The following is a 19,637-nucleotide window of genomic DNA, read 5'->3' on the forward strand; positions in this document are numbered from 1 at the left end:
GATCTATGTTTGTTAGTAGTTTGATTTGATTTGTAATGATTTAGTTAATGAATCTTGGTTATATTTAATGGAACTTGATTGTGGTTGATTGAGTTGAAAAATCTGGAGAGTATGGACTGAATTAGTATAGTTTAGATTAAGTATTTATGTTTTGTTGGTTGTGGATTAAATTGGTAGGGTTTGGTGTAGTAAAAATATGGAAAACTCGTAAATATAGTCGTTGTAACGCTCATTTTCTTTTATACTGTTTGTGCATGACTTTCGGACCAGCGAAGTCACTAAACAAACTGTAACTTTGACATGTTTAGCTAGATCGTGTCGTAAGCTTCATTTTGGTATGTGGTTTGTTTAGATCCGAGGTACCGTTTAGAAGAAACAACCATTTAAAGTAACGGTATTTCGCGAACGAACCTTCACCCCTTGCTTAACTTTGAAACATTTTTAAGGCCTTTAAAAAGACGAATTGGATTATGAAACAATTATGTAAGGTTAATTAGTCAGTTAATAGAGTACTCGCAAAAGAGTCGCCTTAAAAAGTTAAACAGTTAATTTTATAAAAATGGTGGAGCCAAGGGTACTCGAGCGACTAATGTAAATCGTTAAGCGTAAAAGTGAACGTTAGGGTCTAAATGGTTGAAGTCTAGTTTCTTAAGCGACAGTGGTTTGATTCCAACCTATATGTTGTTTATAGGTTACCAGACTCACACCAGGCCTTTTACCACCCGCGGTTGCTCATGCAAGTTTTCTACCCATATACTATTGTTGTGACGAATATACACTACACCATAGAATGGCTATAACAACCATAATAATATATTACCTTATGCGCTATTTATGTTGCATTAGAATTTATGGCAACAAATATACAAAATTTTGGCGTTGCATCCGGTGGTGATGCAATAGAGGCCCTATAGCAATATTTTAAGCCATGTATAGCAACAACAAAACATTATTGCAATAACCCATATGTGGCAACAAAATGCATTTTACAGCAATACAATTAAATCATTGCAATGGCTGTTTTTGTCAGCTAAAGAACCACCTTAAGGCAACATTATTTGATCCAATTGCAATAAAATTTAAGGTCAAATTTGACAAATAATGCAACAATTTTGAACTAATTGCAATAATTTATAGTTGATGTAATTATAAATGGCAACATATTTGGATACAATTGCAACAATATTTTAAAAAAATAATAATAAGATCATATTGTAAATTAACTAATCCAGGCATTTTCTATGCCACAAAACAAACATCAATATTTTTTATAACCATTACAAACCATTCAAAACCTCTCATTGTTCCAACATTATCATCAAAACAATTCATAATGTAAGTCAATATAAAATGGCCATATAGCTACACCAAGTTAACTAATGAACAAAACTAAGAGTAATCTTTAATTATTTAGCTTCTTCACACCCAAAATATGATTCATCTACCAAACTATTCTACTCCCATCCCAAATTCTCAAATTCAGGATGATGTATCTTGATCAGGACATTCGCTATTGGAGCAGATGCAATAATATGGTGTGCACTCGGGCTAATAAAGGCTTCTTTCACAGATTTGTCGATAAATCCTGGTAAAGAGTTGCGGTATCCGTCCTAATTGAGCAATTCGACCTGCCAAAGTTTGTAGATATCAATTTCGGCGTTCTGATGGGTTGAAGACCAAAGCCTTCTTCTGCAGAAAATGTCACTAGATACTTAGTTTTGCTTATGGATTTATAAATTCGTCGACTGAATTACATAATGCATATAAAATGAAATGCATACAAGTACGTATAGAGAAAGCACAATGGTTTACATGCTAAAGGTTCATGAGCTCCTGGTCCAGATGGTGAGCCTGACTCATCGTCCATTGTAAGAGATCTAGAATATTTTGACTGCTTAACTGGGAGCCCGTGGCCAAAGACTTCTGGGGAGACAAAACTTCTGTTGAAAAGATACATTTATTTTTTAAAGTGCATCTTTCGCCAATCAAAAGATCCCAATCACCCTTAGTGCTTATGTTCAATTAACATTTGTAGACTGATGAGAGTGTAACGATTAGAAACCGGCAATTAATATTAATTAATTATTATAAATAATAAAAACTAATACTTATATATTATATAATGAAATTTTGAAATGCACGGTGACCTTTGAAATATGAATCTAAATTGCCCATACATTTTTTTCTTCCTTCATTCTGGATATTATGTTTGGTTTGTAAAATGATTATATGAAATTAGCAACAATTAGGATTTTTTTAAAAGAAACCACTTTCTCTGTCCTAACCTAAGAGATTATATTACAAGGGTATATATTTTCCGAAAGGAAATAACTACTCTGAAGCTGGATATAGCATTTGAAAGTTGATCACTTAAGGTTGAACTATACGTGAGGGTCAGCACCTCATGTCTGAAATTTTAAGGGCATCCTCTATGTTACCTTTTATCACTCTCTTGTTCTAGGAGTTGTCTGCTTCTTTTCACTTTTTATTACACATTCCAGACCTATCGAACTACTTAGTGTCAAGAAATGCAATTTATCCAAATATAAGGGGTCACTGTAAGGTTAGTTCAGGCTTTCAAATGGTATATATGCTTGCAAACTTGATTGGCCTCATTATCTACAACCTATTTCAAGCCAAACTATATTCTTCAGTAAGTACAAGGATTTGTAATCTCTCAGTGACGCTCACATATCTCTGTTGGCTTTTTTTATTTTTTAATAGTATATTATCCATAACTCAAGACATAATTATTTCTGCCCATTTACAGGAATTTTTTTACAATAATGCAAGAAGATAAGGGCAATCAAACATACCAGTAAATAATTGGTAAGCATCTAGAAGTTTTCTTCCTAACTAGCATAAAACGTACTCCCTCCGTCCCTCACAATTTATTTCCGAAAGATATAGCCCAGGATCAACAACTATTGGTTTCAACTTGCTCTGCAGTTGGCCTCTTTATTGAGTTCCATGAACAAAGTTGCTACGATAGTTGAACAAGACATCAATAATGAATCTCATAAATCTACTAGTGAATTGAAAACACTACATGGTCACTACCTTGATCAAGTCAAAAGCTTCCAAACTTGCATTCTAAAATAATGTAATATAGATTAGCAGGCATAATCTACCAAAACGATGACAAAATACAACTTGGTGAGAGAGAAAGAAAAATTAACTAGGAATTCACTAATTTGTTCCAGTTTAACCACTAACCTCTGAATAACAAACATTGACCAATCCAGTATTCATACAGTCAAAAGGCAGTCCAATTTGGTGCACCAAGAATACAACATAGTTTGTACAATTGGTCTATTTCACTGCACGAGATACACCATATTCAATAATATGTATTAGAATGTTAAAAAACGTAAAATTTTGACTCAGTATATATGATGAGCTAAAATCAATCCTCAGTATAAATATATAGAAATTTTGAGGATTAACATATACAAAAATTACTAAAATAAAAACCATAAGAACCCTAATTTAGAATTACAGTAGTAATTTGAGAACAAGATAGAAGATTTGAACATATACAAATAAAGTAATTAAGATTTCAAAATTGTTATTTGAACAAAGAAGAACATATATATATACAATCAATTTGGGGGGGCAAGGATTTAGGTAAGATGTTTTACCTTTTTGTAGCTTAAATCTTCTTCTTGATCTGAATAATATATCTTGATTTTTCTTCTTTGAATCAGGCTTTGAATCTTCTTACTGTCTCGCATTTTCTTGAGTTTGCGTTGTATGCCTGTGTGAGTGGTAGTGTCTAGGCTGTGATGTATCTTTTGTTTACTTATTCTTTTATTTTTTGACAACCCGTCAAAAAGTCAAATAATTTAGAAGCCCGCCAAGATTTTGGGTCCAAATTTCGGATATACTCCAACGCCTCTCAATATTCATTGCAATAGAATGCTAATTTTTAATTTCTTCCATTTTTTGCACTTCATTTGCAACGCTTCCAAAAGTTCTTGCAATACATGTAAAGTACTCTCTCATTTGCAACATTTTTTTACAAAATTTTAGAAAGGTGGTTGCCATAGCCAATCTATGGTGTAGTGATATATGCATGATCTGGATGCAAATGCATGATTGTTGTTTAGCAAATATTACGATACATTGAAACATGTTAATATGAGGTATACAGATGCATACCTGCTTTAAATCTTGATATTTCGTTATCAATTCAATTGTATATAACTGCATAATACCTATGCTAGAAATAGCTATACCTTGCGTATACCCTTAGTGTAGGGCTTATGAGCTGAACTTTTATTTTCAAACCGGAAAATGTTCCCGAGTATATTATATAGTTTACAAAATTATTGATCGAGTGATAATTATTTGATAGTTTCTAAATTATAAATGAATATTATTTCGAATATTCATTTAAGATCTTATTTATGATCTAATGTTATCAATACATATTACTTTGATTATTCGATTAAAGTTTTGACTTACATATATTTTATTATTTATTAAATGAATATTAGTTGAATAATCATTCTATATTTTCAAATGAGTTTGATAAATGATTTACTTTATGTAAATCATTCCTTTCCTAAAACTATTTTCGAAAAATGTTTTCAAACTATACCAAATGATTTCAAAAGTACTGAGCGGATCTTAAACTCGTTTTCAAATTTAAATCTTTCCTTTAAAAGGGGATTTAAATACTCACTCAAAATATAAGGTATCCGGCTCTGTGTGGTATTTTATTTTTGCAACAAGATTGTTGAAGCGATAAAGAAATTTTTATACTTACCCACATTCGGGAATTAGTTGATTATATAATATCGTACCAATCAACGGGTTATTATTCGCTCGGGGAATGTCGATTAGTTTTGGATTCCAATTATAAGTATAGGATTCTTTAATGAACTGGAATGGTCTGGCACCTTGTGTGCCAGAGTGAGTGTAAGAGGCTGTGGGGCAGTCCATCAAAGCATAGGACGATGTGGGACTGTCCAGCATATCGCCCTCATGTGGCCAGGGTGATGACCCAACGGAATTCGTCCTTCTACTAGTAGAGAATTATAGAGAGTGGTACATTTTCTGATCAGCAAAGGTCTCATGTTATTCCAATGGTTTCCTTCTTCTACATGTATTTGAACAAAACTTCGTGTCTACTTTCACAAAGGGGTTCGAAAGAGTTTCTTTTCAAACAAATGAATTTTATACAAGTCTTTCCTTGTATCTTCATCGATATATGATGAACTGTTAAAACTGATTCTTTTCTTGAACAATACTGATTTTCAAGTAAGTTTTATAAGATAAATATATATAAGTATTTTGGAGTATCTTGTAACTTCATCTTTTAAAACTTATATATAATATATGATCATCTTATGCATGATAGATTTTCAGAAAGTTATCTATTAAGTTACTTTGCTTCATCAAACACTATAAATTATTTTGCGAGCTGTAATGCTCACTCTTGCTTTACTTCTACATCACACAACAACAGTTAGAAAGGATGGCCAGACTCAAGAAGACCCAGCGCAAGAGCGTGGGATGCGTCCTGCGTCTTCCCGTCGATATCATAGGTGCCATTGCTACCGAAGTAGATCTATCGGTAGATCAAGCATTCTACCTTTAGAAATTAATTTTGTATAATTATAACTTGTGTTGGATAATGGCAACAAACTGTAAACTTATTAAGTAATCATTTTTGTAATATCCGGGATATATCGTGTAATTATTTTTGCTAATAGACAATTCTTATATGTGTTCAATATCTATTCCCGTGAATTATTTGTTAAGTGTTAAATGTGTTTGGATGTTTAAAAATAATATTAATTGAGTATTTAAATTTTTTATATGTCCAAAATAAAATATAGATAATTCTCATATCTTCCTAATTATTTTCATATTGATTTATCATTTTATAGGAAATATATGGATTTAATAAAAAAAATTCCGAGTATTTAAAAACTATTTTATACAATCGGGAACCAACCGATGTCATCCGTTGTTACATTGTTTTAACCTGAAACTCTTCCGAAAACTCCTTCCTAACCTAATTGCAATATTCCGAGCATTTTCCATGTTTCGACTTTTTCGATCCGGCGTACGGTTTGTCCTGCGCGGGTCCCGGCGCAACATTTTCGATACATTATTTGTTTCGATAAATCAATAAAACTCGTATTTTTGATAAATGGGATCTTTTTATTAAACTATCACAATTATCACCTCGTAATACGTGTAACCAGGCGCTGAGACCAAGATCGCAGTACAAATTGTACTGGTTTGGATAATTATCCCGAAAACCGATACCGTTTGGATCAGTTTTTATAAATAAACGTACCATTTTGTATCTGGAATGATCCAACGGGATACTAATTTTCCGTAATTATAAATAGCTTTTACCGTATTTTATTCCGTATCAAAAATCATTTGCAGACAGTAATTATATAATTTTCCAGAGAAAATACCTTTATTCATAAACCTTTCTGAGAATCAAACTACTATTTGGAGGTGTTATTGAAATCTTCTCGGGAAGCTCTAGTAACCAAAACGGAGGTTTTGAAGAGTACTATCAGATTATACAAGTTCCAGAACTGCAGAATCAAAGGTTTATTTTCTGGAAATTTATTTATTTCTGAATTTATTTTTATTAAAAATATGAATTTTTGTTCGGATGATTGTTTGAATGATTTGATGATTGCATGTTATAGAGCTTGTTTTCCTGATGATTTTCATATGTCATATGACTGATTTGGAGTTCAATAACATGTTCAAAATTGAGTTTAATCTTCGAATTTTAAAATTAGGGTTTATAACCCGTTTGAATGTTTTCAATTGAATTTGGGGCTTTTTGATTTAGGGCTTATTAGCTGTTGTATTATAGTGGGTTGTGTTCCTTATGAAATTTGCAATCGATTGGTATATAGCTCGTTAACAGAGGATTAGTGAATCGAAGGGAGTTGTGTTTTGAAGTTTTCGTCGGTTCACCGGAAATCGGTGATGTCCTTGGCCATTTTCCGGCCAGGTCAGGGGTAATTGATGTGATTTGATTGCATGGTTGTGTTCCTGGTGTTGTGTAGATCATATCTGGAGTAGATGGTGGGGTAAGGATGCCGGAATCGTGTTCTCCGGCCATCCCCGAAATTTTCCGGCGACTAAACTGCAAAATTGCAGTTTAGTCCCTGTACTTTTGAAGATGGTGAAGTTCAGTCCCTGAACTTTCCAGAATTTGCATATTCTGGATTCCTGTTTTAAAATTATTTAAAAATCATATTTTCTATTTATTTTAATTATAAAAATCCGTTTTTAATTTCTGAAAATTCCAAAAATTATTTTTTTAATTCCAAAAATTATTTTTAATTCAAAAATAAATCTGAATTAATTAGTTAGTTAATTTCAGTTAATATTTAATTGATTAATTGGTCAATTAATTCGAAAATTAATTGATTAATTGATTTAATTAATTATTAATTGATTTTAACTAATTATTTAATTAGATTTAATTATTTAAAAATGATTTAAAAATTCCGAAAAATAGTTTCGAGCTTTAAAATATTATTTTAAATTATTTTCAAGGCTCGATAATTATCAGAAAATTGTTTTGAAGCCAGATTTGGCCAACCGAACCTTGTTTATTACTTTGAAATTGATCCAACGACCCGTTTTAATTCTGAAAAATGTTTTAAAAATCATCTTAAATACCCGAAAGCCTGTTTATTACCCGAGACTTCTTTATAAATGATATATCATTGATTGTTTAACGTGTTATGTGCTATATGTGACTTGTTAGTTAACTGTCGGTTTATATGTTCGGTGTTTACTTGGTTATAGCGTAACTTTCAATCCGTTAATCGGATTTGGGTAAAACGAAGGGTAGATAGAAGCGTATATCGAATAGAAGCGTGTATCGAATAGAAGCATATAAGTTGAGTATTGATAGATGCTTATGATATGTGAACAGAAGAGGCAAGGTGTAGGAAAGGGAAACAGATAGTCGAGGAGTAGACGGTTGTGATTAGAAGTTAGTGCAGTATAGCAAGCTAGTACCAGGCAAGTAATCTGAACTTTCTCGAGATATATTGTAGTTGATTGATAGTCCTGTTTTATATTGCAAGTGCTTTGAAGCACTGAACCCAAAACCCTGATTCCAGTTATTGATCTTAGCCGTAAACCTTATTCTTTCTAAACCATTGATTGTTGTACACCCAGATATGAACCACAAATATACGATACTACTCCACAAATACATACAAACTAAATACCACGAATTACTTACATACTCAAACCATTGTACCTTATGATTTGAAAGACCAATTATTTGGTAACCCTAAAATATTGCTTCCTTTGCTATTAAATTATTTCATTACCCAACAGCCAAGCTTTGAAATTGCCATATTGACCCTCTGTGGAAATTGAAACCATCTCATTATTGAACATCCAATATTGTTAATGATTCTGTTTATTATTTTATATTGTTTATTATGTTATTATGTTGGAATTGGATTGTTTTATAAAATTGTGGACCAGATTCGTGGTCAGACCATATAAATGGTCAAGTTAGGCCAATGTGTGCCTTGGATCCAGTAGTTAGAGCAGTGCTGTGTGCTTTGCTCGGGGTTAGTGCGTGACTGATCAGCAGCCTAACCTTGGTTTTTAAAATGAAAATATAATATCCAATTCTAAATCATAATTCATTGTTCACTTGATATCATAACCCTTGTCACTTGATGATCATTATTCTCAGTTTTGTCATTGTGACTTCCTGAGCTAGTTAGCTCATTTGTGCGATGTTGTTTATGTTCTTTTCCAGTTAAGAAGGAACCTGTTGGTAACGCGGATCCCCAGTCCAGTGCGAGAGATAGTGGTTCAGGTTTATCGAGTTAAGCTAGTAGGCACCTTTTGGAGTAATTTAAGTTTGTAAAAGTTTGTAATAATATTTAATACTTAGTTCTGAGTTTGGATAGTTGGGATTTGGATGGTTTGTAATATAAGTGTGTGTTTGGCTTGTGTCCATACTTTAACCTGTTGCGGTCTGTGGTAGTTGGTAAGTAGGGTCACTGCATATTATTATTATCTTTATTATTGTTATAAGCAGGTTATAAATAATGTGTGTGTGTGTGGACCCCAAACTTCTGACCCGGGTTTGGAGGGCGCCACAGGTTTGGTATCAGAGCTACAGGTTATAAGTCACTGACACAAGCCTAGGTTGACGGGAATTGGTAGAGGGTTAGGATTAGAAGTAAGGAATAGAAAGATAGAACGTCGAGTGATACGATATAATAGGTATTAGTATAATTCGCGTTGTGGTTCGAGATTCTTATATTGCAATATGATTTTCAGATAGCAATGATGTCCGACTCTTTCATTCCCGTATCGGCTGATCACTCAGAGCCTTCAGTTGGAGTATCGTCTTCAGATCCACGTCATGTTGTTCCACAAGTGTTGGCTATTCTACCTCCACCTGTATTGTAGCCCGTACCACTACAGGCTATTCCACCCCCAGGCATGAGGCCACCTATCAGAGGACCCCCATCTGCTGATTCAGGCTTTACTGGTCATTCGGTTACAAGAGTACCTTTCCAGTTCTCTTCCTATCTTGTCCCATATCATCAGTTTGAGGCTTGCCTTATGGAGCATCGATTCCTACAGGGTCAGATTCAGGAGTTATTGCATATCATGCGTACCAGAGAGGTTGGGAGTGGTGAGAGGCGACTCAGAGAGAGGCTCTAGGTGTTTCGTAGAGCAGCTGCTGTGAGGATTGCTGAGGCTACACATGAGGACATCACCCCTGATTTTCTAGTGGAGTGGGCTAAGTGGGTTCTAGAGGAGCTTGAGGAGATTGGAGGTCCAGACTTGCCATAAGTCAGAGATCCAGATATGGAGATTCTAATCAGTGTTGTTATGGTTGTGTAGTATGTACAATAGTGTGTAGAATGTATCAGCAGACTTTTGAGTTGTATGTATAGACTAGAGCTAGTGACTAGTGAGTAGGTTGTTGTACCCTTTTGCTTTTACTTCCGAAGCATCTTTACGCTGGTACTACCCAAAACTTTTGATATATATATACCAGTACCTTTTCTTTTCCAGCATTATCATTTATTTCACTGCACTTGTTTTACTTTGCCTTATTTATTGCACCAGTTATACCCATGTGATACCATGTACCCTGTTCTCTTAACTATTTATATTCTGTAAAGAAGCATGCAATTTACTTAGTTCAACTGTTATAACTATTTTCAAAAAGAGATATTTCTATTTTACAAAACTTCTCTTTTATGCAAAGGATTTGATTTAAAAGCTAAATAAGTTGTTTGATTCTTTACAGAAAATGTCTCCCAGAAGAGATACCCGCACCCACACCCAAAATGAAGAAACCAACAACAACAACAATAACAACCAAGATGATACAAACCAGAATGTGAACCCAGGACCCATAGATCCAGCAATAGCCCAGATTCTTCAAATCTTGGCCCAACAAACAGTTCACCTAGCACAACAACAGCAAAGACAGACCAATCCCCATGTAACTTTCAAAACTTTTCAGGCAGTAAACCCACCAGAATTCAAGGGTTCCTTAGAACTGATTGAAGCAAATGTTTGGTTAAAGGAAATAGAGAAGTCATTTGCCTTAGTGAAGGTGAAGGAAGAACAGAAGGTTGAGTTTGTGAGTTATTACTTGAAGAATGAGGCCACCTATTGGTGGGAGACTGTGAAGACATTAGAAGGTACAAATGATATTACTTGGGAGAGGTTTAAGGAATTGTTTTTAGAAAAGTATTTTCCCCAGTTTGTCCAGGATCAGATGGAGATGAAGTTTTTAGAATTAAAGTAAGGAAATATGTCGGTGGCGGATTACGAAAGCAAGTTTGAAGATTTGTCAAGGTATGTACCGTCATATGTGGATACTGACAGGAAGAAGGCTAAAAGATTCCAGCAAGGTCTGAAGCCATGGATCAGAGGGAAGGTAGCCATTTTTGAATTGGATACCTATGCAGGAGTAGTATAGAAAGCCATGATTGCAGAGACAGAGAGTGAGATGTCACAGAAGGAGAAGTAAAGTAAGAAAAGGAAATTTGAAGGAAATGAAGGTCAGTCACAACCAGGGAAGTTTCCAAATTTTAAGAAGGGCAAGTTTCAGCCCGGGAGAAATTTGAATTTCAAGAGACAAAATGCAGGCTACGGAGGCCAGGGCAACCGTCCAGTTAATGTGAATCAGCCGAATCAGTTGAGATTAACTTTTCCAGATTGTCAAGTATGTGGGAAGAAGCATGAAGGAGTTTGTAATAAGTTGAATGTAGTTTGTTTTAAGTGTAATCAGAAAGGGCACTATTCAAGGGAGTGCCGAAATCAGCCAGCAAGAGAGCCAGCAAACATGGATCAGCCTATCCGGAATCCAGCAGTTAAGGTTCCAGCTATTGTATTTACGTGCTTCAAATATGGAAAGCCAGGACATATAGCCAGGGATAGCAAGACAACAGCCACATTCAGTAATGCATTGAGGATTATGGGATCTACCCCAGCAGTGAATGAGACTCCAAGGGCTAGAGTTTTTGATATGTCTGTGAATGACGCTATCCAGGAAACTGATGTCGTGGCAGGTACGCTTAATATGAATTCTTTATGTGCCAAAGTGTTAATAGATTCGAGAGCAACTCGATCGTTTATTTCACAAGATTTTGTTAGTAAGTTAAATTGTCCAGTTGAGTACTTAAATGAAATAATAACTGTGGAATTAGAAAATCAAGATCGTGTATCTGTTAATCAAGTTTGTGGCAATTGTGAGATTGAGATTTCTGGTAGTAAGTTTTGTGTAGATTTGATACCATTTAAGTTAGGAGAATTTGATGTTATCTTAGGAATGGATTGGTTATCTAAGCACGATGCCCAGATAGATTGTCGAAATAAGAAGGTAATGGTGAAGACGCCAGATGAGAGGGTAGTAACATTTAAAGGCCAGAAGCAGGTAAAGAAATTCTTAACGATAATTCAAGCCAAGAAGTTACTACGACAAGGATGCGAGCATTTCGTTGTATATGTGATTGATAGAAGTCAGGAGCCAGTAAAACTTGAAGATATTCCAGTAGTTAATGAATTTCCAGACGTGTTTCCTGATGAGTTACCAGGATTTCCTCCAGATAGAGAAATTGAATTTGCGATCGACTTAGCACCTGGAACGAAACCAGTATCCAAGGCCCCGTACAGAATGGCGCTCGTTGAGATGAAGGAACTAGCGAAGCAATTGCAAGAGTTGTTAGAAAAAGGAGTAATCAGACCCAGTGTATCCCCGTGGAGTGCAGGTGTACTATTTGTCAAAAAGAAGGATGGAAGCATGAGACTGTGCATCGACTACAGGGAGCTCAAAAAGCTTACAATCAAGAACAAGTATCTATTACCCAGAATTGATGATTTGTTTGACGAATTAAAAGGAGCCAAGTAATTCTCCAAGATTGATTTAAGATCGGGATATCATCAACTAAAGATCAAGCCAGTAGATATACCAAAGACAGCTTTCAGGACAAGGTATGGACATTATGAATTTTTAGTGATGTCTTTTGGATTGACAAATGCCCCGACAGCGTTCATGGACCTGATGAATAGAATTTTCAAGGAATATTTGGATAAGTTCGTTATTGTGTTTATAGACGATATTTTGATTTATTCAAAGACGGAAGAGAATCATGTAGCACATTTAAGAATAGCCTTGGAGATTTTAAGGAAAAAGAAGTTATATGCTAAATTCTTGAAGTGTGAATTTTGGCTACAGGAAGTTCAGTTCCTAGGACACATAATCAGTAATGAAGGGATCAAAGTGGACCCAGCAAAGATTGAGGCAATTATAAATTGGGAAAGACCGAGAACACCAACAGAGGTAAGAAGTTTCTTGGGATTAACGGGATATTATCGCCGATTCATTCAAAATTTTTCAAGGATTGCAACACCATTAACAAAGCTTACACGAAAGAATGAAAAGTTTATGTGGAACGACAAATGCGAAGAAAGTTTTCTGGAATTGAAGCAATGATTAATCACGACACCTGTTTTGTCACTTCCCGACGATCAAGGAAATTTTGTAATCTATAACGATGCTTCTCATAAAGGACTCGGATGTGTATGCGTCTCATACAGCATGATAAGGTGATTGCGTATGCGTCAAGGCAACTGAAACCACACGAACAGAAATATCCTACTCATGATTTGGAGCTAGCAGCCATAGTTTTCACTTTGAAAATTTGGAGATATTATCTATATGGAGAAAAATGCGAGATTTATACGGATCATAAAAGCTTGAAGTACATATTCATACAGAAGGAGCTTAATATGAGGCAAAGGAGATGGTTAGAATTGATCAAGGATTATGACTGCACGATTAACTATCATCCTGGTAAAGCAAACGTTGTAGCAGACGCGTTGAGTCGGAAAGAAAAGCTAAACGTGTTATCGGTACCCGAAGAGATATATAAGGAATTTCAGAAACTGGAATTGGAGATTAGAGTTTGCAAGCCCGATAAAGCGAAAGTGTACAGTATGACTTTCCAGCCGGAGTTGTTAGAGAATATAAAGAAATGTCAAGAAGAAGTAATGGATCAGGACATAAATTGTTTGGTAGGTGAAGAATTATGCACACAAAAGGACGATCAAGGTATTCTTAGGTTTTCTTCTAGAATATGGATTCCACCAGTGACAGAGCTGAAGAATGAAATTTTACAGGAAACTCATAGTTCAAGGTATTCAATCCATCCAGGGAGTACCAAAATGTACAGAGATTTAAAGGAAAATTATTGGTGGCCAGATATGAAGAGGGAAATTACGGAATGGGTTAGCAGATGTTATACATGTCAGAGAGTTAAAGCAGAGCATCAGAGACCAAGTGGATTGCTACAGCCATTGGAGATTCCAGAATGGAAGTGGGAACATATTGCCATGCATTTCATAGTTAGATTACCAAGGACAAGGTCTAATCATGATGCCATCTGGGTTATAGTCGATAGACTTACCAAGTCAGCTCATTTTCTGTCTATAAATGAAAGATTTTTGCTTGACAAGTTAGTCCATATGTACCTGAAGGAAATTGTAGTTCATCATGGAGTTCCCGTATCTATTGTATCTGATCGAGATCCAAGATTTAATTCAAGATTTTGGAAGAGTTTTCAAGAATGTTTGGGAACAAGACTGAATATGAGTACAACTTACCATTCACAGACGGACGACCAGAGTGAAAGAACGATCCAGACAATTGAAGATATGTTACATGTTTGTGCTATTGATTTCAAAGGAAGTTGGGACGAGCACTTACCTCTGGTAGAATTTGCTTACAATAACAGTTATCACGCTAGTATTAGGATGCCACCCTACGAAGCCCTTTATGGACGCAAATGTAGATCTCCAGTATATTGGGACGAAGTAGGAGAACGCAAAATACTTGGACCTGAATTAGTGCAGCAGACAAAGGAAGTTGTTGAAGTTATCCAGAAGAAATTGATAGCAGCACAAGACCGTCAAAGGAAATATGCGGATCAATCAAGGAAAGACATGGAATTCGAAGAAGGAAATTTGGTATTACTAAAAGTATCACCATGGAAGGGATTAACGAGGTTTGAAAAGAAAGGAAAGTTGAGCCCAAGATATGTCGGACCTTTTGAGATTCTAAAGCGCGTTGGCAAAGTAGCTTACGAGTTGGCGTTACCTCCGCACATGGAGCACATTCACAATATTTTTCACGTATCGATGCTTAAGAAGTATAATCCAGAATCCAGGCATGTAATAGAATATGAGCCAATAGAGCTTCAAGCAGATTTGTCATATGTTGAGAGTCCGATAGAAATCTAGAGGAAAGAGAGAAAGTATTAAGAAATAAAGTGGTAAAGTTAGTAAGAGTATTGTGGAGAAACCCAAAGGTTGAAGAGTCAACTTGGGAGTTAGAAAGTGATATGAAAGAAAAGTACCCTCACTTATTTTCTTAGGAGATTCTGAGAACAGAATTCTTTTAAGGGGGGAAGGATGTAATATCCGGGATATATCGTGTAATTATTTTTGCTAATAGACAATTATTATATGTGTTTAGTATCTATTCTGTGAATTATTTGTTAAGTGTTAAATGTGTTTGGATGTTTAAAAATAATATTAATTGAGTATTTTAATTTTAATATGTCCAAAATAAAATATAGATAATTGTCATATCTTCCTAATTATTTTTATATTGATTTATGATTTTATAGGAAATATATGGATTTAATAAAATATTTTTCCAAGTATTTAAAAACTATTTTATACAATCGGGAACCAACCGATGTCATCCATTGTTACGTTCTTATAACCCGAAAATCTTCCGAAAACTCCTTTCTAACCCAATTACAATATTCCGAGCATTTTCCATGTTTCGACTTTTTCGATCCGGCGTACGGTTTGTCCTGCGCGGGTCCAAGCGTAACATTTTCGATATATTATTCATTTCGGTAAATCAATAAAACTCGTATTTTTGATAAACGGGATCTTTTAATTGAACTATCACAATTATCACCTCGTAATACGTGTAACCAGGCGCTGAGACCAAGACGGCAGTACAAATTGTACTGGTTTGGATAATTATCCCGAAACCGATACCGTTTGGATCAGTTTTTATAAATAAACGTACCATTTTGTATCTGGAATGAACCAACGGGATACTAATTTTCCGTAATTATAAATAGCCTTTACCGTATTTTATTCCGTATCAATAATCATTTGCAGACAGTAATTATATAATTTTCCAGAGAAAATACCTATATTCATAAACCTTTCTGAGAATCAAACTACTATTTGGAAGTGTTATTGAAATCTGCTCAGGAAGCTCTAGTAACCAAAACAGAGGTTTTGAAGAGTACTATCAGATTATACAAGTTCCAGAACTGCAGAATCAAAGGTTTATTTTCTGGAAATTTATTTATTTTTGAATTATTTTTATTAAAAATATGAATTTTTGTTCGGATGATTGTTTGAATGATTTGATGATTGCATGTTGTAGAGCTTGTTTTCCTGATGATTTTCATATGTCATATGATTGATTTGGAGTTCAATAACATGTTCAAAATTGAGTTCAATCTTCGAATTTTAAAATTAGGGTTTATAACCCGTATGAATGTTTTCAATTGAATTTGGGCCTTTTTGATTTAAGGGTTATTAGTTGTTGTATTATAGTGGGTTGTGTTCCTTATGAAATTTGCAATCGATTGGTATATAGCTCGTTAACAGAGGATTAGTGAATCGAAGAGAGTTGTGTTTTGAAGTTTTCGTCGGTTCACCGGAAACCGGTGATGTCCTTGGCCATTTTCCGGCCAGGTCAGGGGTTATTAGTGTGATTTGATTGCATGGTTGTGTTCCTGGTGTTGTGTAGATCATATCTGGAGTAGATGGTGGGGTGAGGATGCCGGAATCGTGTTCTCCGGCCATCCCCAAAATTTTCCGGCGACTAAACTGCATGTACTTTTGAAGATGGTGAAGTTCAGTCCCTGAACTTTCTAGAATTTGCATATTTTGGATTCCTGTTTTAAAATTATTTAAAAATCATATTTTTTATTTATTTTAATTATAAAAATCCATTTTTAATTTCTGAAAATTCCAAAAATTATTATTTTAATTCCAAAAATTATTTTTAATTCAAAAGTAAATCTGAATTAATTAGTTAATTAATTTCAGTTAATATTTAATTGATTAATTGGTCAATTAATTCGAAAATTAATTGATTAATTGATTTAATTAATTATTAAGTGAATTTAATTAATTATTTAATTAGATTTAATTATTTAAAAATGATTTAAAAATTCTGAAAAATAGTTTCGAGTTTTAAAATATTATTTTAAATTATTTTCAAGGTTCGATAATTATCAGAAAATTGTTTTGAAGCCAGATTTGGCCAACCGAATCTTGTTTATTACTTTGAAATTGATCCAACGACCCGTTTTAATTCCGAAAAATGTTTTAAAAATCATATTAAATACCCGAAAGCCTGTTTATGACCCGAGACTTCTTTATAAATGATATATCATTGATTATTTGACGTGTTATGTGCTATATGTGACTTGTTGGTTAACTGTCGGTTTATATATTCGGTGTTTACTTGGTTATAGCGTAACTTTCAATCCGTTAATCGGATTTGGGTAAAACGAAGGTAGATAGAAGCGTGTATCGAATAGAAGCATATAAGTTGAGTATTGATAGATGCTTATGATATGTGAACAGAAGAGGCAAGGCGTAGGAAAGGGAAACAGATAGTCGTGGAGTAGACGGTTGTGATTGGAAGTTAGTATAGTATAGCAAGCCAGTACCAGGCAAGTAATCTGAATTTTCTCGAGATATATTGTAGTTGATTGATAGTCCTGTTTTATATTGCAAGTGCTTTGAAACACTGAACCCAAAACCCTGATTCCAGTTATTGATCTTGAGTCGTAAACCTTATTCTTTCTAAACCATTGATTGTTGTACACCCAGATACGAACCACAAATATACGATACTACTCCACAAATACATACAAACTAAATACCAAACACTGAATCGAATTACTTACATACTCAAACCATTGTACCTTATGATTTGAAAGACCAATTCTTGGTAACCCTGAAACATTGATTCCTTTGCTATTCAATTCTTTCATTACCCAACAACCAAGCTTTGAAATTGCCATATTGACCCTCTGTGGAAATTGAAACCATCTCATTATTGAACATCCAATATTGTTAATGATTCTGTTCATTGCTTTATATTGTTTATTTTGTTATTATATTGGAATTGGATTGTTTTATAAAATTGTGGACCAGATTTGTGGTCAGACCATATAAATGGTCAAGTTAGGCCAATGTGTGCCTTGGATCTAGTAGTTAGAGCAGTGCTGTGTGCTTTGCTCGAGGTTAGTGCGTGACTGATCAGCACCTAACCTTGGTTTTTAAAATAAAAATATAATATCCAATTCTAAATCATAATTCATTGTTCACTTGATATCATAACCCTTGTCACTTGATAATCATTATTCTCAATTTTGTCATTGTGACTTGCTGAGCTAGTTTGTTCATTTATGCGATGTTGTTTATGTTCTTTTCCAGTTAAGAAGGAACCTGTTGGTAACGCGGATCCCTAGTCCAGCGCGAGAGATAGGGGTTCAGGTTGATCGAGTTAAGCTAGTAGGCACCTTTTGGAGTAATTTAAGTTTGTAAAAGTTTGTAATAATGTTTAATACTCAGTTCTGAGTTTGGATAGTTGGAATTTGAACGGTTTGTAATATAAGTGTGTGTTTGGCTTGTGTGCATAATTTAACCTATTGCGGTACGTGGTAGTTGGTAAGTAGGGTCACTACATATTATTATTATCTTTATTATTATTATAAGCAGGTTATAAATAAGGTGTGTGTGTGTGGACCCCAAACTTCTAATCCGGGTTTGGAGGGCGCCACAATTTTAGGTTTGTAATAACTTTTAACTTATGGATTTCAACAACTTTACTTATTTTAATTTCATCTCTGAGACTATAATGTGTTGTAGAGCGTGTATATTATTGTGGGGTCACATCATGTAGTTATTTATTTTGATTCAAGTTAAAGTGTTATTATAGAAAGAAAGACCGTGATGACCCGGATCCCCGACCCCGGATCTGGGGGTGTTACATAAGGTGTCTGTCTGATGAGCTTAACCACCATTTTTGAAGACAACACTTGAGAGTCTTCCAAGTTATCATTGTGAGCCAAGGATTTCTGATCTTCTGTTAGCTTTCCATTAAGAACAATCTGGAGAAACCTGACACACAAGATGTGATCTTGTTTCTGAGCTTGGTTCTCTAAAATCTCCTCAATGAACAGACATCCAAATTTGATTCATAGATTGTGAGCAACAGCTACTCCAATTTCTTGATTGAACTGTGTTAGTCCATGAAATCGACCAGTCTTGGGAGCCAGACAGTAAGACAGAATGTTAAAGAACAGGTGCCATGGTTTTGGTAGATGGATTTTGTTGAAGTACTTTGGAATTGTGTCATTGGGCATGGTGCTCTTGATGGTTTTGAAGAAACTAAATAATTCCCATTTTTGTGGTAATTTAACAAAATTATCCTGAGGGAGATGGAGATACTCATTGAAATTATCCTCAGTAATTCTAATTATGTCATCACCAACCAAGAAAGAGAAACCTAGCTTATCGTCATCTGACATGTATTCAGCTGTAGTATACACATATCTGAGGAACTTAACATTTAATTTGACATTAGTAATCAAAGCATGGTACGCAATTGAGTACTCGTTCAGAAAACGGATCCAGTTTTCAAAATCACCTATTTTAACTGAATCACGTTCTATAACCGAGACATAATTTGTTTTTAGTATCTTAATATTATCCGTCATTTTAATTAAAAAATGAGAATAAAACTTTGATCATAAAACAAATTAATCATGCACTTAAATTAAAACTAGAAATTAAATCCAACTCACACAAATGAAACGGAGAAAATATTTGTAACAAATCCTAGAGTGCAAATAATTAAAACCAGTTAAGATAAATTATCACCCAACCAAACGGGGCATTAAGTCCAAGAAAAACACAGAATTCGATCTCTTTGAATCCTTGGTGAAATCAGAAGATATTACTATCAAATAAATGTGCAAGTCCTGGGCTTTAATAATCTATGATTTTTATAAATTTTGGCTGAG

At 34.5% G+C, this 19,637-nt stretch overlaps 1 long non-coding RNA gene across 4 annotated transcripts; it reads right to left on the minus strand.

Annotated features, from left to right (window-relative positions):
• Positions 1 to 1,196: 1,196 nt before the first annotated feature.
• LOC141695090 (uncharacterized) lies at positions 1,197 to 3,781 on the minus strand. Of its 4 annotated transcripts, none has more exons than XR_012564271.1 (6): positions 3,642 to 3,781; positions 3,217 to 3,320; positions 3,061 to 3,093; positions 2,817 to 2,983; positions 1,813 to 1,940; positions 1,197 to 1,689 (listed from the first exon to the last, which is right to left on the minus strand). It is a non-coding gene; the product is annotated as an uncharacterized LOC141695090 (long non-coding RNA). The 4 variants fall into 4 exon arrangements; XR_012564272.1 differs by having other exon boundaries at positions 3,061 to 3,127; XR_012564273.1 differs by lacking the exon at positions 3,061 to 3,093.
• Positions 3,782 to 19,637: the final 15,856 nt, after the last annotated feature.

Source organism: Apium graveolens, chromosome 11, assembly GCF_009905375.1.
Source record: "Apium graveolens cultivar Ventura chromosome 11, ASM990537v1, whole genome shotgun sequence".
Lineage (NCBI taxonomy): Eukaryota > Viridiplantae > Streptophyta > Magnoliopsida > Apiales > Apiaceae > Apium > Apium graveolens.